The following is a 16,425-nucleotide window of genomic DNA, read 5'->3' on the forward strand; positions in this document are numbered from 1 at the left end:
AGTACAGGTCCAAATTTCACTGTCTAAAATATTGCATTTGGTTGTTACATCTATTAAGTTTCTTCTCCCTTTAAAAAATGCCAGTTATTTATCAAAGAAATTTGTAAATTTACATGTAGAGCTTTTCTCATTGCCTTCTTATGGTCTTGAATAGGTTTCTCTACCCCCATGTCTCCTATGTCTCCTTTACTTGCTCCTGTGTATTATACTTGCTTTAGCTATGGAAGGAGGGCAGATTTGGGGAGATTTGAAAATTACACCAATCACTGCCATTTTTCCCCAAATGCTGCAGAATATCTGCAAAGTTCCCTTTAGCTTAATTTTGAGCAGTAGGATATAAGTAGAACAACTAAGACTATTTTTGGTTGCATATAAGATGAAATCCAAATTCTTTAGCGTGATCCTCCACAGTTCAGCACAGGCTTGTGCTACCTTTCCAAATTTATCTCCCAATATTACCCAACACGAATTCTTCACTCTTCTTTATTCATGCTTTTTCCCTTGCCTTCCCTCATTGTGTCACTCATTACAAAAACAAACAACCCCCCCAAAACTGTAATTATAATTGTCTTAATTTCTGCTCACCATCATATCTATCCTGATCTTCCATTCTTGGCAAAATCCTTTCCCACTGCCCTTTACTTCCCCCTCCAAGCTTTCTAGCCACTTAATTATTTCATACTTTCAAATTTATTGCTCTTTGTTTCCCTCTTTTATTTGAATAATTGTCCTGTTGATCTCAGTAACCTGTTAGAGTAAAAAAATATTTGATTAAATAAACCAAATAAAAGAAACCTGTTTTCATTGACATGTACTGCTTACTAAGCATTATGCTAGGGTGCTAGGCATTGTTGAAGGAACTATCTACAAACAGACCTGGCAATTGTCATTAAAGAACTAACTAAATCACATCATAGTACAAGATGCTGACCATGTCATTCCTTTCAAGTGCATCCCTATTTGGTAGAATTTCAGTATGAATGCAAAGTGAAATTAAGCAAGTTATTTAAAGCAATAAGTAAGTTGGTTGAGGGAGGGAGACTGAGACAGAAAGAGCGGAAGGTGTTTCTAGAACAGAGATTCTTAAGTTCATTGAACTCCCATTCCATCTAGTTCTACTCAGCATCTTTCTGAATCTTATGTATTCTTCAAAGTGTTGCTTAAATCCTACTTTGTGGATAAAAGTTTCCTGAATCCTTCCACATGTACCGATTCAGTGCTTGTTCATTGCATTGGGATGCAATGAAATTATTGGGATGCAATGATGACTCCCTCCTCTAAATTTCTTGAACACTTATCAAATATTACATTTATTTCAAATGGAATTTTTATTGTCATTTGCTCATGTTTATATTGTGTTCCTTCTGCTAGGTCTTATAAATAAGCTGTTGTATACCTCTTTGTGTTCCCCACTGTGTAATAACAGGTGCTTAATAAACATTTCATAAAGAAAGAAAAATTTCTTTGCTGAAAAGTCTGAGAAACTCTTCCTTCATCAGGGCTGGCATGAATAAAGCAAAGCAGTAGAATTAGTAGAATGTCTTTAACAGAACTGAGCTCAAAGATTCTAAGATACGTAAGATTTTCTTCCATTTAAGCTCAGGAAAAAGTAGAATTATCTTGGTTGATTTTCCCTGAAAATTTTATGAAAATTTTGATCCAAATATATCATTGCATTTTATTAGTTACTTTATTATATGGTTCATATTGCTCAAACTATGCATACATTATAGACAGACAAGTAGAAACGAATAAATTTTCAACAGAATGGTTAGTGGGAAAAACACTACAAAAGTAGGGAGAGCACAAGACATTATGTGTCCATTTTGTGATAGTAATAGCTATAGTTTGTTATATACATCCTTATAAGCCAAATTTTTCACATATTTTTATCCTTTAAATTTCCAAAACAACAGTAAGAGGTAGATACTGTTACTAAACTCATTCTACAAATGAGGAAATAGTTAAGCCCTAAGGCTCACAGCTTATAAACAGAGGACAATGGTTCTAACCTTAGAGCCAGGTTCTCTAGACCAAAGGAATAGTCCCTGCTCCATACCTATGAGATTTTAAATAAGTCCCTATCTGTTTATAAAACATATAAGGCATAAAATATAATTATTTTTCCTCTGATTGATTTCTGAGATAAGATTATCTAACACTATTGGATCAACTGTAGTCATCTTTGGTAGTTAGTCAAGAGAATTCCAACAGCTTAGGAAGACTAAACTGTATGTCCCATCTTCTGTAATCTTATAGAGTGTGTTATAATTTGAAAGCAAATTGCAAACCAAAATCAGCCTCACCAACAAATATTTATAGGAATGCTGGCATGGAAACAGCCATATTACCTGTAAGCTTGATGAGGTCTTCAATTTCTGTCCCTTTAGGCCCTCTAACTGCACCTTGCACTTAAGTTTCACTTAAGGCATGGCTTAATTTATTTCTAGTCAGAACCAGCTAACAGAATCCTCTGATAAATATTTAAGCAAAGGACTGGTATAAAATCCTAAATCCAGGGCAATATTTTGAAAGGTGTAGGTTCTTGGGATCACTAGATTACTGAGCCCAGTTTGTTCAAGACTGAAAATAGCCGTATATTAATTTACAGTAATCCATGTATCTTGAACCCTATCTCACCATAAAAATTCATGCCTAATATTCATTGTGCTAAATAACCAAACCTCTAGTATTAATGAGAAGTATAATAGAATAGCTGGAGGTCTTATAGTAACACTCTCTAGAGTGAGAGCTTCTGAGCAACCGTCCTGGTGGGAATAGTCCCAATTAGAGTACTTCAAATGTTAGCTAACCCCTATTCCTTGCCTCCAGTCTGCGCACCAGGGTACAAATTAACTTTTAACAAAGGTTTATCACACTCTTTATTTTAGTAGTATAATGCAAGTTATCAACAAGATTACAAGTAAAAGTGTGGAGAAACCAGTGTGAAAAAGTCTTTCCTTAGAAAGAAGGGTGTCAATTGGGGGTGTCACTATTACAGTTTGATATGTTGATACTTGACATTTTAGAATATTTCTTTCCTTCTATAGCCATTCAGGGTTAAATAGTTATTTCCACCAGCAAATTTGTCTGTCATAATAGTATCGTCAGACATCAGATTCCTTGTTTGGGCCACCAAACAGAAGACTATTAGAGGAAGGTAAATGTGGAATATAGGATAATTTGGGCTATAAATTCACCATCCTTCTCTCTCTCAAATTCTTTCTAGAACATTCTTTCTTACTTCATGTTTCCATTCTGAAGACCACAATTCTATATTACTATTGCGAATGTCTTTTATAAAATAACTTTAAAATTTACTTTTCAGTCCTAGCTAATTGCTATTTCTTTAGAAGTATTCTAACAAATTAGGCATTGAGGGACGTATTTAATTTAGTATTTCTCTGAATTAAGACATATAGGCAGATTTCCAAATCTTAATTATGAACTAGTAAATATATAATTAGCTATTTAAAAATACTGTTGATCTGATGGACAGGGCAAACTTACCTTCTAATTAAAATTACCCTAAGAAGCAAATTGCACAGAACTAATGTGTTACTCAAAGCCTTTCAATTAGAAAAAAAATTAAGGAAAATAGTTTTCCTGATCCATTTTGAGGAAAATCTAAGCCTCTATTTACCTGTGTTTTTCATCTTACTCTCACACAAATGAACTAGAAATGTGTAGGTACACAAGTCCTTCATACAGGACTGAGGGTATCTGGTGCTAATCAAGTCCTCAATAAGCATTAATAGATTAGAGTTAAGGGAAATTACAAAAGGCAAGGGATTTAGTCATAAAAATATTTACTGAGCACCTTGTAGGGATTGAAAAGAAAATCTTACTCATTATAAGGGTCACAGCTGACACCCCTGTAACAAAAGACAGGTTAACAAGAGAAAAGCACAACAAATTGATTTAATCATAGTTTTATGTGACATGAGAGCATTCAGGATGAAGACCAAATGACCCAGGGAGAACTATCAACCAATTTTGTTTTTTTCCTTTTTTCTTTTTTTTGAGACAGTCTCACTCTGTCACCCAGGCTGGAGTGCAGTGGCACGATCTCAGCTCACTGCAGCCTCTGCCTCCTGGATTCAAGTGATTCTCCTGCCTCAGCCTCCCGAGTAGCTGGGACTACAGGTATGCACCACCATGCCTGGCTAATTTTTTTATTTTTAGTGGAGATGAGGTTTCACCATGTTGGCCAGGCTGGTCGCAAACTTCTAGCTTCAAGTGATCCTCCCGCCTTGACCTCCCAAAGGGCTGGGACTGTAGACGGGAGTCACTGTGCCTGGACTATCAGTCAATTTTTATGCTTAGGTTCAATGAAGTATAGAAAGCCATGTAGCAATGTGCTTGGACCAAAAGAGTATAATCTTATGTCAGTAGACTGAGTGAGGAAACCCAGAAAGGCTTGTCTGTTCAGCTTCTTCCTGTCCTTTCTCTGAAGCATTCCTTCCTTCTGGATATGGGGCAGCCTCTCTCCGGAGTGAGGGTCTTATGACTACTATCAAACAAGGTAGAACAGAGAATTTCTTTTTGGCCAGCTCCTACACAAAAGGCAGGGGAAGGCGAGAACAATATTTTTAGTTTTTTTGGCTGGCTTTGGGAAAAAGGGGTTCTGGTTTCTATGACTCACCTGACGGAAGAGGTATTCTCGTTTCCGTGACTTGCCATGGGGCAGAATGAGAGGCCAGGGACAGGAGGGCTGGGGAAGGTCAGAGAGAAAGAGCTTCTGATGCCACTTCTGAGGCTTTCACTTTGGGATTTTGTTCTCTGAGCCCCAGCAACCTACTATGTGCCACCTACACGGTTGATAAGTTCAGCCCATGCTCTCTGTGAATTACATGTTAGGTACAAGCAGATGCACATATTCTGTAAACCTATGACCTTTTTCATCAAATGGATAATATCTCACCATATTCCATATAACTGATGCAGAATCATTTAACAATGACTATTTCTAAGTGGGACCTTGCTCCTGTAGCGTGTTGCAATCTCTCTTCTTTCCATAGATCTTTAAGTGCAGAGGCCAGCTGCATTTGGACACAGGTTTTCCATGTAAACTTGTACCCTTAGTGTGCATGAAAGTACTTGGAGATGTTAAAGTTTTGTGGCACTGTTAAGTTTGCTTAACAAATACCTTCTTTACAAATAACGGGAAAAGACAAGTCCAAACTTATCCATGTTATCCCAAATTCTGATTAAATGAGATCTAGATTATTGTGGTTTTATTGTAGTTCATTTCCAAATAAGTTTCTTTATGGCCCTTATACAGAGAAGTGTCTGAGTAAATATTGTAATTTAAAATGCAGACGTAAACTTATATTGGCACTTTTATTTCACTTTAAGATTAAATCGTGATTTCTTTTTAATTTCCTTAATGTTTCTTTTGCAGACCTTCACGGTTTCTGGCACTGTGCCTCTTAATTCTCAGGAGCACTTTATCTATCTTTTGAGCATAAAACAAATAAAGACATAATATAAGTAAGAATTGCTTATAATTTTTTTAAAGAGTGAACTTTCTATATCTTAAATATTGGTCATGCCTTTCCGAACCCTTTAAAATCATAGGATGGGATATAGTCACATAACTTTACAGATGAAAAAACTGAGATTCAGTAACTATCAATGGATGAATGTATAAGGAAATGTTGGATATATACACAATGGAATATTATTCAGCCATAAGAGGAATTAAATCCTGTCATTTCCAGCAACATTGATGGAACTGGATGTCATTATAGTAAGTGAAATAAACCAGGCACAGTAAAACAAATATCACATATTCTTACTCGTATGTGGGAGCTAAAATAGACTTCATAGAGATAGAGAATAGAATGGTGATTACTAGAGGCTGAGAAGCAAAAGGGGAAGGAGGAATGAAGAGAAATTGGTTAAGGGGTATGAAAATACAGTTAGAGGGGATCAGTTCTAGTATTCAATAGTAGAGTAGGGAAGTTATAGTTAAAGTAATGTATTGTATATTTCAAAACAAGTAGAAGAGAATGACAATGATTCCAACATAAAGAAAAGATAAATGTTTGAGGTAATGAATATCCCTACCCTGATTTGATCATTACACATTGTGTATATGTATTAAAATATCGTATGTGCTCCCACAAAATATATACAACTATCATATAGCAATAATAAAAAAAAACTGAGATGTAGCTAGTTGAAATCCTAATTGTGACTCAAAACAACTACTAATATTAATTATGAAATTCATCAGAATATTATGAAAAGAACTTATGTAAATATTTGTATAGTAAAGAATAAACTGAATCTAGCTTTCTCAATTCTGAATGCAGCAATTTCCATTCATTCATGCCAATTTTCTTCTGAATTTATATCTCTAAGGACTGACATTACTTTTCTGGAACAATTCTGTGTAGAAGAAAAGATTGGTTTCTCCTTGTTTTCAAGAGAAAAACACATTAAATTTCCAATTAAGACCACAACACAAACAAATGAAAACAAACTTCGTGTAATGAAAGAGACATGGGAGCAAAATTTAATTCTTCCCATAAAACAATGTGTTGAAGAAGGGCCTAAAAAATTGTAATGTTAATGAAAATGGAGGGATTACACTGTTAAATCATTTCTATGTAAATTAATAGAACGGATTTCTTTTTGGAAATAAAGCCCATCATCAGAGGAACTGCTAAAACCTGTTTTTATCTCCAGTAACATAACATTTCAGGTCACACCAGCAAATAAAGTCATTAAATCAAGCGTTTTATTATCTGACCCTAAATAATGAACACTAATCAAAGATACCACCCATAGCTTTGATTGTTAAAGCCAGGATTTCTTACGGTTTTTCTTAAAGAAAAATAGCCCTAATAGATGTCACTGCAACAATCGATGGGAGTTAAAGAAACAGATTAATTGGACTCCATATTTCTCTATTTAAACATCTTAAATATAATTATGCAGGGCCAGTGGTAGGTTAATCATCTTATTTAAATATTAAATGACCTGAAATTGAGTTTTTTATCCCTTTACTCAGCCACCAATAGTCACACTTTCTTCAGTCCAGGAGGAGGGTGTGGGCGGTACCTTTGATTTTTATTTTATAATATGAACTACAACTACCTCATTGAAATGTCTTCTTATCTTAGCTGTCATATACCTGTACTATTTTTGGAAAGCATCTACATTTCTAATCTCTCTCTCTCCCCGCCTTCCTCTTCACCCCCCCCCGCCTTCCTCCTCACCCCCTCCTCCTGCCTCTCTCTCCCTTTTGCTTTCACTCCACCCCCCTCATATTTCTACCATTATTGCTCCATCTTCAGCTGCCTGTCCCTCTCCACAGTACTCTTTACAAGGGTCATTCAGCCGTATGGCTTTAACTATTGCCTCCAAACTGCAGATTCCCGAATTAGACCTTCAGGCCTGATTTACCTAAGATAGCTCTCCTTTCTATTAGACATTTCCAATTAAATATATTTATCAGAGCCATTTAAATTTTATCTTCTTCCTTGCAACTTCTCTCTGTTGCACAATTTCAAATTCATTCAACTTCCTTCTTAAAGGCTGATTTGGTGCTACCTGTGTTAAATGACCTCCGCAATCATTGTCTTATTGTATATATCACCCCAAATCTAAACCGATAGTTCACATAAACAAACACATACATAAAGACCCACATATGCGTTCACACATTAGCACTTAATATTTCACTTGGCACACATCACATGATCAAACATTTTGGTGATTGGGTAAAACACACACGAACACAACACTTTTCTTTCTCTTCTCTCCAAATGATTACCACCACCTAATGTCTTTATGCCTGTTCTAAAACTGCAAAAAGGAATGAGGAAAGCTAAGATGGAGTTGCATTAGTATAGTAATCATTGTGTTAATGTATTGAAATGCATACTCCTGCTGGAAATATTTGTGTTAAAGGAAGCTGTTAAGAAACCCAAAATCCTGAACCCTAATGAGGTTCATTCTCTACCCACCACACATACCCACCCACACCCTCACACATACTCACCCACACCCTCACACATACCTTTCACCATGGCCAGTCATCTCACATCTGGTGAAACATGTCAGCAGAAACCTAATGCTACTAATGACAAATAAATATATAATAAATATCTTTCCTGTGATAGTCCTTTTAGTAAATGGGGAATACACTTCGAGCTTAGGTTATTTTGACAACATGCTAGAGTTGGAAGAATTCCAGTGATGTCTTAAACTTCTAAGAGAATGTGTTTATGGTTTATTTATTAGTGACCATTTTTGGGTTGCAAATAACAAATATAAACCAGGAAGCAAGCAAGTCACAGGAAAAGAAATATTAATATGTAAAAATATTCAGCCTCTTTAGTCCTCAGAGACAGACAATTGTTAAAGTAGTATGTCACTTTCAAACATCAAATAATGACAACTGAAAAAAACTTCAATAACTGCAAGAGTGACTTGAGATGGGCACTCTGAAACTCTGCCAGTAGAAATATTCATTTGATATTAGCATGCAAAAACATTTAAAATGCTTACACATTTGTATCTGGCACTTCCCAATCTAGTTATTCAGGCTAAAAAGTGAGCATATAGTTTTTAAAGTTTTTACAAAATTTGTGTTCTATGATGTTCACCGCAATTATTTATGAGGGCTAAATATAGGAATGCTTCTAAGTATTAAAAACTGTCAAAACATAAGAAGGGATATTATATAACTCTATATATTTTAAATTAAAGGTAGATTTTTATGATAAACTGCTGAATGATAAATGAAGATACTAAACTGTTTATGAGGTATATAAGAAAAAAGTATATGACATATATATGCATATAATGTATATTTTTTAAACACAAAAAATTATACAAAATGAAAACAACTATTAACTCTTGATTTGTATTTTAGTGGTTCTGTTTTCTTCTCTACATTTTTAACTCTTCCGCAATGATTCTACATCACTTACATAAATTAAAAATAATATCTATTTAGATTGGAACTGAAGTCAAAGTGTGGATATGAACCATCAAAAAATAATAACGTTTGGATTTCTTTTGGAGAGTTCATAGAAAGTTGAGAAACAGATATCTGTAGCAAAATCAAAAACTGTTCTGCACCCAACCCATGCTGGAAAATCTAGTTTAAGTGCAGAGCTCGCTCTGAAGGTTGGTATTACTGCACACTAATCCATGTGCAACTGAATTATCAAGGCCCTTCCAAGCTTCTACCAGCAGACTCAAAAAGTTAGTTTTATAATTTAAATCAACTACCATAAAAAAGCTTTTATAGCTAATATTTGATGAACACAGTTGAGTGAAAGAAATAATAGAAATGATAGAGCAAAAATGCATATTTTAGCTAATGGAAAGGAAGAAAAGTAATTTTGTTTTTCAGTGGATATTTTCATGAGAGTTTGCTTTAATTAGGTGTGCATGAACATAATGTTCTAACCAGTATTTTATTTAAAATAAGCATTCAATAACTTCATTAACCTCAGGCTATAGGTGCACAATATATTGTTGAATAGGAAATTTAATCAAAGCATATATAACTTCTTATAGTTGTTGAGTTCTGGACACAGCAGGAAATGTATCCCAGCTTTACCACCTAACACCTGCAGAATCAATTTTTTTTTTTTTTTTTTTTTGGTAAAAGGCATACAAATTTTATTTACATGTCCAAGGAAGGAACCACTGAGTGATTATCCCTGCATGTATAATCTTGAACAAATTGCTCAACCATGCTGTATTTAGAATTGTTGGAAGATTAAGCTATTTAAATTAGTCAGGTTCTTAGAATGAAGTAGGACCCACAGTAAATTCCACATGAATGTTACCTGTCATTGCTTTTAGCTATTATAACCTGTATTAACCGATCTATGTTGGTCATGGTTATTCAATAATTTGCTAAAGGTTAAGTATCAGAATGTGTTTTAAATAAGTTGTAGCTTCACTGCAGTATATAAGACATAAAATTTTTTATATTGAATAAAGCATCCAATCATCTAGTTCTGCCACAAAATAGTATTTATCAACAGCATTTATAAATGCGTATATATGCCTAGTATATTTTTGGTATGTAAGATAGTTGTTCTTCTAAAAACTTCTGAAAGTCTAAGCAAAATGTATTTCAAATCTAAATTTTTAAAGCAAATATGCTCATATTTACTATTAGCATTTCTGATGGCACAAGAAATAAACTCTCTATTGCAAGATGTTTTTCCTTCAGCCCATTGAACAAGATTCTAAAAATTGAGCTTGCAAGAAAGGTTAGAATTAAATGGATCAAAAGTAAATTTTCATCCAACTTGATTCAATCATTTCCAAAGCCTAAATAAAAGGAGTCCTGAGCAAATAAGACTGAAAACACAAAACCATCAAATGAGTGACTTAGTGTACTCCACAGCAGAAAAAAAGAATCCATGTTAAAAGAATTAAAGAGATTTTATGTAATATATGATTCCCTCATCCAAGCTTTTGTAAAATAAATGCTCTTCAGAGGTAGATTCTTATCATAGATAAATTTCCCAAGTGGCACCATAAATACAGGGCTACTACATAAAGGACCAAGACCAAGGAGAAAGAAAACAGTTAAACTCCAGGCTGCAAATGACTTCCGAGACAAGAGTGAGAGGTTAACTTGCCAACTGACTGAATTTATTTCTGGAATTAGCCTAATGTGCCTGAGAAGTCAGAAGAAAAATAGATTTTACCACTGCTTCCTTGCTTATGCTTCTAGAAGTCTTCTCATCCCAAGGAATTTATTGTATGTTTCAGAACAGCTCATAATTTAGGTTTCAATTTCCATCAGTATGATGATTTATCATTTTGTGTTAAACTTCAAATAACTTAAATGATTTTTTTATATTGATATATGTGGAGAGGAAGCATAGCTATCAAAATTGGAGGTTCTTGTTGTTAAAGATTCATTGTACTTATTTGTTTTTTAAAAAACAATTCATTTCTGTTCTTTACCTTTCCACTTAGGACACATTTTATGATCCAAGTCTCATTAAATACCAGTAATTGTACTAAAAATTTATAAAATGTTTGAAAGCAGATCAGTAAATTAACATTTTAACTTAAATAAAAACTGTATTGAATACATTTAATATCTCATTCAATAAAAATTGCATTTCTTTGTATTGTTTTTATGATGTTGCTGCAATTAGTACTTAAAAAATAGGCTCTTCCCATATACACATGCAGTTTTTAAACGATATTCTATATTAAGTAGGACAGACATATACTAAATATATGTTATAGTATAGAAATTGCCACTATTTAAAAAATATATTTGCAGTGTAAGAAGTTCATTTGGAATTGTAAAATATTGGTCTTTGGATCTGAGTGTGTGACTCAGATATAAGACTTACTAATAATATGAATTAATTTCTTTGAACCTCTTTTTCACATGTAAAAAAGCAATGATAATACCTAGATTAGATAGTTATGGTCAAGATGAAATTAAGAAAGTATATAAAATTGGCTAGGCACAGTGTCTCATGCCTGTAATCCCAGTGCTTTGGGAGGCTAAGGTGGGAGGATCTTTGAGGTCAGGAGTTTGAGCTCAGCCTTGGCAACATAATGAAACCCTGTCTCTACAGAAAGTAAAAAATAAAAAAATTAGCCAGGCATGGTGGAGCACACATGCAGTCCTAGCTTCCCTGGAGGCTGAGGCAGGAGGATTGCTTGAGCCCAGAAGTTCAAGGTTGCAGTGACATGTGATTACACTCCCACCTAGGCGAGAGAGTGAGACGCTTTCTCCAAAAAAAAAAAAGGGGGGTCGGGGGGAGGAAGAAAATGTATAAAATAAATAACACATTTCCTAAACACAAAAGAGTCACTTAAGAGAAAACATATTGAACAATAACAACTCAGGTTGAGACTCTTAATATTACTACAGGAAAACGTAAGAGGTAAGGGTAGAAAATTATAAATTGAGTATGTTTTCGACTGGCATCAGAGGTTTTTTTCCCCTTCTTATTTGACATTGTCATTTATTATAATTTCTAATGATGCATTTTATATTCATCAGTATCTCTCCAGGCTAGAATAACTCAATGAAATTTTCATGATATAAAGAAGGTTGATTTCATTCACAGCCAGGTAGGTTAATTTTGGCCATTCTAATTATTGCTAATCACAATATTACTAGTGTGATGAAAAGCCAATAAAATATTAAATAACTCATGATGAAAACAGACGCGAGAAAAGAAAAAAATAATTTATGAAAAAAAGAAAAATTGTATCACATCAAATAGATTTTTTTCCACAGTACATTATAGAGTAATAGAACATGGTATGATTCAATTCATTCTAAGTGAGGTTAATTGATGATCCACTTCAACAATCTCAAATGTCAGCCCTAGAGTGTATCCCTATACAGAGATATCACATTCTCTCTGGAAGCTACATTATTAGCCAGAAACATAATGTTTGCTGGGTAGTGATTTGCATGTGAATAGTCTCAAAAAGGAGCTTCTAAATATAAGCAGTTCTGAATACTGTAAAAATAAGGAAAATAAATAATATTTGCTATATTTATAGTCCAAAGACATGGAGGCTGCTAAATATGAATTGATAATCTAGAAAAAGAAAATAGTGAACTCGCAGATAGGAATGAACTAGATAGGTGAGATAGAAGTATTTTAGAAACACTTTATCCCAGAAGTTATAAAAATGAATTTATAATAAGATGATGATTGTGTAGTTTTTTGTTTATTTTTTTCTGACCTTTCCCTTTAGGTCATATTTTCATTCTCTTTTTTTTAAGTAAGATTCATACTTAAATGTCATATTTGAAAACTATGGTACAAATGTGGAAGAATCCATTTACAATGACAAAAATGCTGATTTCAGTATTGAATTGCTGGGGAAGTATTCACTTAAGATAAAAACTTCGCTCTTGTCAACAAAACAGAGCGAAGGACTTCCCTTATGAGACTGATAGAGGGAAATAAATGAAGTTTAAAATCTATAAAGTTTATGCCCTAAAAGAAGTTAACGCATGGTCTTTGGAACAAACCCAGAACATACAATGGAAAGAAAGTTTATATAATTTCTACAATAAGCCATTGGAATACGTGCATTTCAATGAAATACCATTCAATACTAAGCCAATCAGATCACATGTGTAATTTGATAATTATGTAGTAATATTTTCTCCTCTTAACAATGTGAAATTATTAAATTCAGCATATTAATTTCACTTTGAAATAACTCTATTTTCACTGCCATTCACTTCTTGACCTTTTTCTTATTTTTGTCCCTATTAAGTTACAAATTTTCTTACCCATACCTTAACTTTCATTTATATTAAGTCTTTTAAAAAGTGCTCTACCCTTTGCTCTGACGAGAAAAATCATCCTAGAGAGTCAGCGGAAAATCAACAGAAAAAGAGATTCCAAACAACAAAAAGACAAATGATGTTTAACATTATTTTGCCATTCCCATTTCTTCCTTCTAGCAAGACAATTTTGTTTTCCAAATTTGTAGAAAATTAGAAAGCCAAATAATCACATTGCCTTTTGGCATAGTATTTTGCAATTATATTGTGTATAGTCACATATATTATCTCATTTAGTCTTCAAAAAAAATCCTATAAGGGAGAGAAAAAGAAACTGAAGTTCAGAAATGGAATTCTGTGTGCCCAGCCCAGTCTCCTTTTTTGCTCATACATTTTTTTTCTAGATTAGCTATTATTTATTGTATTAATAGAAAAAATAAGCACTGGGTTGCCACATATAGTTGCACCACTTTCACTCCACAAAGATTCCCAGCCAAGTGGATGATTTGCAAGTGTTTTAATGATTCTTTTCAACTTATTGAAAATCTAAATCCAGTGGCTCCGTGGAACTCCCTTCAGTATCAACACTTGACTTTACTAAACAATACCTGCTTTAAAAAAAAAAAAAAAATCAGACTAAAGAACTGAATCAAATGGCAACATATGTTTTAGAATAATTTCTAGCACACTAACAAGCCTTTATTTAGTGTGTAGACATCCCCTTAAATTAAAAACTTTTCCTAAAAATAATTATGATCCCACTAATGAAAGCAGTGAAATAAGTAGTACTAGCTTCTTTTTTAATCTCTAATGTTGAGCTCTTTATTAAGTATCCAGCAGATGTGTTTTCACTGAAGAACAAAATACATTTTATAAACTGATTTTGGTGACAAATAACCCCAATATTAGATCAGCATCCTGAAAGCACTGAGCTCTTGAAAATAAAAGAAAGATAAGAAATTCCGTTAGCAAGGTGCCGGAGACAAGTAATTCCGCATGCTGCTCAAAGATTATGGGGAGCTTTCAGCTTCTACTCCTGGGAGGCCCATGCTCATAATGCTGAGGTTGATGTCAATGTCAGTTTTATACCCATTATGTTCATGCAAATCTAAACAATGGAATTTTGGCCTGAAAAAATGCATATGTTATCCGTTCATGGTCTCTTTTATTTCCTGTCTGGAACCACCCTTTGCCCTACATGATTCATAAATCTATACCATGAGTCCCCAGGGATTGGCTCTGAGAAATATGCTATAAGCACAGAATTCACTTTTGGAAAGTTTAGCCTCTATCATTCAAGGTAGGGATTTGGAGCTACGTATATTTATGATCACATTGTTCAGTCTCTTCCTAATGGAATGTCAGAGCCATTTCTCTAATGGAAAAAATTCCATTTGTTTAGGAAAACATAATTCTCATTTTGTCCATGGGGAATTTTCTGAGATAACTTTAATATCCTTGAGAATGTTGATAAAATTTCTAGAAACCTAACATTATTTTCCAACAGACTTTTTAAAAATAAATTTTATTGTGTTTATTTAAGGTTTACAATACAATATTATGGATACGTATAGATAGTAAAATGGTTACTATAGTGAAGCAGATTAACATATCTATCATCTTACATAAGTTTCTGTTTTTATGACAAAAGCAGCTAAAATCTACTTAGTTTTTAAAATCCCTAATATAATACAATTTTATTAACTTTAGGCCACATGTTGTAAATTAAATCTCTAAACTTGTTCATCCACATAACTGCTACTTTGTATCCTTTGACCCACATCTCCTCATTTCCTTGCCCCTAACCCCACTGATGGTAAACATGGTTTCGTTCTCTATCTCTGTGTATTTGACTTCCCTAAGAAAAAAAAAATCACATATGTGAGATCATGAGATCATGCAATATTTTTATTTCTGTGTCTGGCTTATTTCACTTAATGCAGTGTCCTTCAGGTCCATCCAAGTTATGGCAAATGGCAGGATTTCCTTCTTTTTTTAAGGCTGAATAACATTCCTGTGCGTGTGTGTGTGTGTGTGTGTGTGTGTGAACACACACCACATTTTCTGTATCCATTTGCTCATCAACAGACATTTAGGTTGTTTCCATACTTTGGCTACTATGAATATTACTGCAGTGATGGGAACGCAGATATCTTTTCGAAGTGGTGATTGCATCTTCTTTGGGTATATATCCAAAAGAGGAATTGCTGTAATTTCTTTAGGAAGGTTCATACTTTTTTCCATAATGGCTGTATCCAATCTCTGTTCCCACCAACAGTGTACTAATGTTCCTTTTTCTCCAGTCACCAACATCTGTTATCTCTTGTCTTATTGATAAAAGCCATCCTTATGGTTGTGAGGTGATATCTGATAGTGGTTTTAATTTGCACTTCCCTGGTAATTAGTGATGTTGAGCACCTTTTCATATAATTGTTGGCCAGTTTTATGTCTCCTTTGGAGAAATGTCTGTTCAGGTCCTTTGCCCATTTTTAAGTGGAGTTATTTGTTCTTATTCTATTGCGTTGAAGAGTTCTTTATAAATTTTGGATAGTAGTCCCTTATCAGATACGTGGTTTAAAAATACTTTTTTCCAGTCCAAAAGTTACCTTTTCATTTGTTGATTATTTTCTTTGCTATGAAGAAACTTCTCAGTTTGAAGTAGTTTCATTTATTTTTGCTTTTGTAGCCTAAGCCTTTGGTGTGATATCCAAAAAAAATTATTGCCAAGCCCAATGTCCAATAGACTTTTATATCATGATATTATTATCTGTTAGGTTTCTTGTTCAGTTTTTTAGGAATACTTCAGAAAACCTCTGAATATTTCATAATAATTTTGTTAGCGATAAGTGCTTTTAAGAATTCTCTAAAATTATCTAAATCTGAACAATAATCTTTTGAATTTAAACAACTTCAGGCTTGCCTGGTGTGTGCCTGTACATAAGCAACTGAACTGCTTTTAACCTTTAAAAAGAAACATACAAGAAATGAATTACAAGTTCGGGTTTGTTGCCAAAGTTGAGATTTTTTAACTTCACAAGAATCTTTAAAGTAACCATGACTGTAAAGGATAGAAAAATAAAAAAGATGGCAGCCTCATTGGATTCAAATGAATGTCTTTCAAAGTCAACTCTAAATAACTACATGTGCATTGCCTT

This window comes from Macaca mulatta, chromosome 15, assembly GCF_049350105.2.
Source record: "Macaca mulatta isolate MMU2019108-1 chromosome 15, T2T-MMU8v2.0, whole genome shotgun sequence".
Taxonomy (NCBI): Eukaryota; Metazoa; Chordata; class Mammalia; order Primates; family Cercopithecidae; genus Macaca; species Macaca mulatta.